We start from the raw sequence: 7,223 nt of genomic DNA on the forward strand, positions 1-7,223 counted from the left end.
GGCTGTGTCACTTCCTGGTACCTTGCTTTCTTGGGGGCTGTGCCAAGGGCAATACTGATGGCCAGGCAGCATAAGAAGGTTAATCCCCAGCCAGCAATGCAGTTCTGGAAAGGAAAAGCAATCGTTCTTGCCCAACCTTCTCCAGGTTCAAGGTATCATCCCATTCCGGAGATGCAAGTGCTATGAACAGCCTGCACGTACCTGTGCTCAGTGGTCAGTAAGCCATCCCCACCAGTCTCTGAATCTGTTGTCCTGGCCAGTGAGCTCACGTCTCAATTTCCCCATTTGCAGGTTCTGGTTGTCTGAGACCATCTTTGGCTGCTGTTTTGGCCATGCTAGGCCCTTGAGAACACTCCAGATGGACAGGGCATCCACTCATCCATCCATATATCCCCTCATCAACTCACTGACCAACCACTAATTCACATATCCACCCCTGCTCCCATTCATCTAACCATATACCTGCTCCCCTCTCCCACCTCATCCATGACCCATCTGTTCACTCACCATGCCTAAGTGTGGTGGTTTCAATCAGATGCCCTCCCAAAACTTGTGTGATTTGAATACTTTGTACCTGGCTGCTGACAATCTGGAGGGTGAAACCTTGCTGGAGGGGTTTATTGTTGGGAGTAGACATTGGGATATTATAGCTAGCTCCCTCTTTCCAGAGCTCATTTCACTCTCTTGCTGCAGTTTTCCACCTGCTGTGGCAGAAATGCTGTCCAGCCACCACGCATGCCGTGCTGCCCCCGGCACCGTGAAGCTTCCCCTAAAGACTGTAAGCCAAAATACTTTCCTCTTATCAGCTTCTTTTTTGTTGGGTGGTTTGTCCCAGCAGGGAGAAGATAAGTACAACAGAAAACTGGTACCACCATGAGCAGAGTCATTAATCTTAGAATCTCACTGTGTGTGTGGCTTTTGGTATTTTGGAAGCATCTGCAGAAGGAGTGTGGACAGATTAAAATTATTGAACTAAGAGATGCTTGTTTGTGCTGTAAGTATGGCTTGGTGAACTGTCCTGTTGAGAAGTGAAAGCCCTCAATGCATAAAGAACTGTGGACTGTGGAGGCTGGATTTATAAATGGAAGGATAACTTTGCCAGAACAGAGATAGAAACTGGCTGTGCTCCGCCAATGTCCTTTTAATTTAAGAACAACTAAGTTCAGAAGAATTGGACTTAGGTGGGCAGTAGGATATGGCACAGAAAAAAATGAAGGTTTTGGGGCCAGAGACTGCTGAAATTGTTGGAGAGATTGACACTATTGAGACTGGACCAGCTGTTCTACATAGGGACAATAGAAAGAATGCTGACTTTATTGAAAGTAGGGAGCCTGAAAGCTGAAGGAGTGCCCTGCTCTTCAAAGTCAGCTTTATTCCCCCATGGATTAGCCTATCTGGTATTATGGGAGTATAATAAATGCAGGAGATAGTCATTGGATTTGCAACACATTTTTTTTTTTTTGAAATGGTCACTTGGCAATGTGAGGCAGAGTTGTTGGAGTTCCTGCATGGAGGCCCCCAAGGAGCTATGTTACAGGGAAGAACCCAGGGTTTTGAAGATGTCAAAATTATAAAATAACTGCCAAGCAGAGTCTCCATCTGGGTGTAGAGTTTTCCCCAGATAGTGGGAAGCCCAGCTAGAGGGACATAATTGGAATTCCAGAGACTTCATCATGGATCTCAGATGCCATGCATGGAGCTACAGGATTTTATGTTTTCTCTACTTGTTTTAGATCTTGCATTGATTCAATCTTTCCTTGTTATGCCCAATACCATCTTATACATTATGAATGTTTGCTCTGTGACATTATGTCTATTTAACTTGTGTTTTAATTTTACAGTCAAGAGACTGTCTTGAGCCTCAGAATAGATCTTAGAGTTTGGACTTTTGAACAGGTTTGGGACTGATAAAATTTATGGGGACTTTTAAAGTTGGACTGAATCCTTTTTTTCACCATGAGATGGTCATGAGTTTTCAAGGGCTGGGAGCATAATGTGGTGATTTGAATCACCTGCCCCCCATAAATTCATGTGCTTTGAAATCTTGGTCCCCAGATATGGTAATTTTGGAAGTAGAACCTTGTTGGAGGAGGTGTATTGTTGAAGGTGAGTTTTGTGGTTTCTAAAGCTCAGCCCACTCTCTTGTGACTGTTTTCCATCTGCTGTGGTAGAGGTGATATACAGCCTTGGCATCATGCCATGCTTTCCCCTGCCATCATGAATCTTCCCCTCAATACTGTAAGCCAAAATTAAAGCTTTCTGCCCACCAGCTCCTTTCAGTAGGGTGCTTTGTTGAAGCAATGAGAAGGCAACTACATCATTCAGGTGACCACCAGCCCACCTGTCCCATTTGCCCTTCATCCACCCATCCCTCTTCCTTCCAGCATCTCTGCACTGGCTCCTCAGTACTCATGAGATGAGGTATTGCCTCTGTGTCTGGTAGTCTCTGTGCCATCCATAGAGGCTCTGCCTTCCCATTCACGATTGAGCAATAACCCAGCCTTGCAGTGAAATCCTGCCTGACCTGGGCTTGCAATGGAGTCTCGTAGCATGGCTATATGTGAATCCAGCAGGGACATGTTTGAAGAATTCTGAAACTCAGACCTCTAGCACATGTTAGTCATCCCAGGGGGTTTCTATCATGCATGGGATCCAGTGATTTAGGGAAGGATATATTGCATAGTCAGCTCTAGGACAAAGACAGCAAGCATGTTCCTATCTCCAGGATTCTGGGGTCCAGAGGAGGCAGGGCAGGGTGCTCAGTGTGGCAGATGTGGTTCTCAGAGGCCAACTTCCTTCTGCTTCCTTCTCCTGTACTGCCTATGCTCAAGGTCTGTGTCTGATTGGAAGAAGTGAGTCGATATTTGCAGGATGAATGAATAGACATGTTGGACATATTTTCTTCTGCTGGTCGACCTGCCTGGCCCCCAGGGATGGGCTGCCAATGATGTAATTAATGATGATGTCGATAACGCATAAATGATCCGGTCCTGTTCCATAGAGTGCAGAGTGCTGTCTGCCCCGCTGTCAGGACAGCCACAACTCCTGGACAGAGGCTGCAGCAGCCCAGGAAGGTGACCGGAGTCTGCAGCCAAATTGCCAGCCCTGAGGCCTCATTTCCGTGGTACAATCCCATAAGCAAATAGTTTGATTGTATTAGTTGAGGGTAATTCTTCACACTTCACAGTAGCTGCTCAGTTTGCCTCTGGATTCTGCTGACTCTTCTAGGAATTTGCACAGTAAAATAATGGAAAAGTACAGTAAGCAATGGAGCCAGACCCCAGACCTCATTCAATCCAGGCCTTGGAGCAGCACATGCTAATGGGCCCTGTTAGCCCTCTGCCTCCACACGCTACTCTGTGACTCTCTTGCCAGAACAGCACGATGGGGCCAACTCCTCACATCTGTAGATGTCGAGGCAGGGCCACTCCTTTCATTCTGTTTATTCAGTTGGGTTTTCATACTACACATGTTTCTGAACCTCAAAGCTGATTGTCCTGGGTGGGGGTCCCCTTTACTGGGGAAGAGATGGACTCAAGAAGCAACCCTTATATGGCAGAAACAGGCCCTTGTCCTTGGGTTGGGAACAAGCCCTGGGTATAATTCATAGGAGAGCTGTGAGAACCTTGAAGGTGACTAGAACACGAGGCTGTTGATGTGAGAGGTAGAAGAAGAAGAAGACAGAGAGAGAGGCAGGAAAGAATGGACAAAGAAAGGAAGAAGGAAGGAAGGAAACAGGAAAGAAATGAACAGAAAAAGATAAAGCAAGAAGAGCAGGAATAAGGAAGGGAAGGAAGGGCAGGTCTCCCTGGCAGAGGAGGCTGGAGATTGGCGGTATGTAAGCATTGGCATCTGCTCACTGTGGTGCACTGTAGGTATGTCCACATCCCAATGCCCACACCTGTGAAGGTCACTTCTTTTAGTAGAAGGATCTGTGCCACTATTATTTAGCTGAGGAACTGAGATGACATCCTTCTAGATTAGCCAGTGACAACTCCTGTGAGAGAAAGGAGGAGACTTGATATCCAGGCATGAAGGAAGTCTTGTACAGAATGAAACAGAGGCTGGAGCCATGTGACTACAACCAAGTGCACCTGGAAGCATTAAGAGCCTGAGGAAGTGGGAAGGGCCCTTGCTGAGGGAATGCAGGTTGTTCACAGAGGACCTCAGGCTTCCGGTCTCAGACCATGGCGAGAACTTCAGTTTGAAGGCACCGTGTGTGGTCATCTGTCGTACTCTCCCAGGAGGCTCACATGCTGCCCACTGTCTTCTTCCCAGCCTAAGCTCAGGGCTTTGTGTTAAGCAGTCACCCTCCCTCAGGCACTCTGATTCCAGCACATTCTTTCTCCACATCCCAGAGTTAAGTGAAGACTAAGGACGAATAAAGTCAACCACAGGGGTGGGAAGCGTACCTGAAAGATCCCCTGAACTGCATTGTGTTCCTATGGAGTTTAACTCACCAAGGTGAAAGCCAGATGGGTTGTATTTTAAGAATGAACCTCTGGGCCATTTCCCACCTTCAGCCACAAGGGTCCATGGGGCTCTGTCATCACCAGCTATGATGTGGGCTGAGCAGAATCATCTGTGGTGACTGCGAGTCCAGTTTCTGCAGGATACCCCCTTTGTAGCAGGTGTGCAGTGCTGCAGACAGTACGCCCTTGAGCCTGGGGCTCTGCTTGTTCCAGGAGTCCAGCCTTGTGGCAGAAGCTGCTAAGACAAAGGAACCTGAGGCATTTCCCTTCATTCTGAAGGCCTGTGAGGCTGAGGCCCACAATAGCAGTATGTTAACTAGTCCCATCTGCGTTATGTTTGCCAACAAAGGGAGTAAGTTTGCAGCACTGACGTAAATCAATGCCTCGGGTCCCAGGAGATGCTGCCACAAGCCCAAGGCTGATTTGCCTTCTAGGAATGCAGCCAGCTCTTGCTCCTGTAGGGGTGGTCTCTCCTGGGGAAGTGTTCCCCCTACTCTGCAGCATTTAGCCTCAGCCCTGGGCATCGAGCAGCTGGTATAGAGACACAGACCTGGCCATGAAGGGTTGGCTGAGTGTGGCAGGCCCGGGCTTGTGGGAAGAGATGCCTCCTGTAGCTGCACCCAGGTCTTGACTCCGGGAGCAGGACATGGTAGTCCGCAGGCAAGGGTCTGTCTTGCAGGCCCAGTAGCTTCTTCCCTGAGTAGTACTTGTGTGCAGTGTCCACCCTGTGCCCCAGATATGCTCTGTGCAGACTGAGGCCCTGGGTTCTGTGTGATGCAGAGACCCATCCTCCCATATTCTTGTAGATATTCATCACCAGTCTCCCTGTAGCCTGCTCAGGAATGGGCTCTATGACAGTAACCTGCACTGTGCTGAGAGCCCTTCCCACCATCCTCCTCAACAGGCCCTGGGCTCTTTCTCTGAAGTGGTTACAGATGACACTGTGTTGCCCATCTTTCGGGTAGGGTGGCAACTCAGAGACATGCTGGGCCCACAGCTAGCCCAAGGCTTCAATCTTTTCATTCCTATCAAAACTTGGTGTTATGGTGTGATATTTTGAATGTAAAGTCTCCCATAGCCTCCAGTATCTGTGGTTAAGCCCTGCACTTATTTTCCAGTTGGTAGAGCTGGTTTTGGAAAAGTTTACAGTCTTTGGGAGGTAGAGCCTTGCTTGAGGAGGTGAGGTACTTGGGGTGGAGCTTGAGATTTAGTCATGCAGTCCACAGGGTGTGCTAGCTGCTTCCTTTCTGCTGCTGTGACAAGATGTGGCTCCTGCGCTCTGCTCCGCCATGCTCGCCTCACCATGATGAAGATGCCCCTTCACACTGTAAGCCAAAGGAAACCCTTTCCTCCCAGAAAGCTACTCCTGCTCCAGTGCTTTGTCCCAGCAATGAGAAGATGACCTCTGCACATGGTGTGACTATGTAAGCACCCACCAAGGTATGTATTGAAGGCTTGAGGTGGCATGGTTAAGGAAATTTCTGGAAACTTTGCAAAGTGGGACGTAGCGGAAGGAGGTCACTGAAGGGGGCCTTGGAAGTTGCCTGGCCTCTGACCCTTCCTTGCTTTCTGCTTCCTGGCCACCAGGGGGTGGGCAGCTTCATCCTCCACGCATTCCCACCTCCACACTGACCCCGTTCACCGTGGCCAGAACCAGCCAGGCCAAGGACGTGCAGCAAGTTCTCTGACACTGTGAGCCCAGACCAGTTCTTCTCGTACAAGCTGTTTCTGTCAAATACTTCACTCACAAATGCACAAAAGTACTTAATACATTTGGGGTTCTGTCCTGCCCAACAACACCCCTCCAACTGTTCATTGGGGAGTGTTTCTCAGGAGCCTGGATTCACAAGAGGGGCTCAAGACATGACCTAGGCTGCATCCCATGCGGGCCTAACGCCAGGCAGATAGGGCCATAGGCTTACTAGAATTTTCTAGAAACTGAGAGGAGAGAGGGGGCAGATGACATGGGAGTGCTAGGGCAGGAGTTGGTGAGGTGTTGGGTATCATACATGATGTGCTCAGTGGTGCTCAGGGTGTGGCAGACCTTGGGGTCCATGCCATCGGGGCAGCTTTTTAGGCAGTCTCTCATCCCATGGCATATGCCTGACACCGGATGATGAACTCATTGATGGCACTACTTTTCTGGGAGATACTAACTAATGGCGCCAATTTTGCTAAGCTGGGACTTTGTTGTCAAGCAAATGGAGCCTGTAGCCCAGGATGTAGGCCACAGGCAGGAGCACATCACAAGTAAGACTCAAAGTGTTTGGGTTATCTGCTATTACCTCTGATTCCAGATGTGCCTGTGGAAACCCACCATAGGCTAGAGTTCACTGTGCTGGCAGTGCCCACCTGGATGTGTGTTGTGTGAGGTGGTCTTCCAAGAAAACCAGCTACCGTCATCTTTATCAGAAGCAGCTGTGTTGCTTAGGAGAAACCCTCAGGACTGGGCCTGTTGATGCTCCCTATCAAAAGTGGCTGGCCTGGACCACTAGAATCGTACCTGAGATCTCAGATGTCCCTGTACTGGCTATATGCAGTAACACATGAGGCAATAGGGGGCAGTCATAATATTTGGAGAAAAGTAGGTCGAAGTGGGAGCATCTGGGGACAGATACCAACATGAGCATTATCACAAGAATCAGGTGGAATTCTGATCCAGGAACCAAAAAGTCAAAGCCCAGCACAGTGGAGACTTTGAGCAGCTAAAGTGATAGTATGCTCTGCTCCCAAGCAGGTTCACACCACTTG

The sequence above is a fragment of the Jaculus jaculus genome, chromosome 6, assembly GCF_020740685.1.
Source record: "Jaculus jaculus isolate mJacJac1 chromosome 6, mJacJac1.mat.Y.cur, whole genome shotgun sequence".
Classification (NCBI taxonomy): domain Eukaryota; kingdom Metazoa; phylum Chordata; class Mammalia; order Rodentia; family Dipodidae; genus Jaculus; species Jaculus jaculus.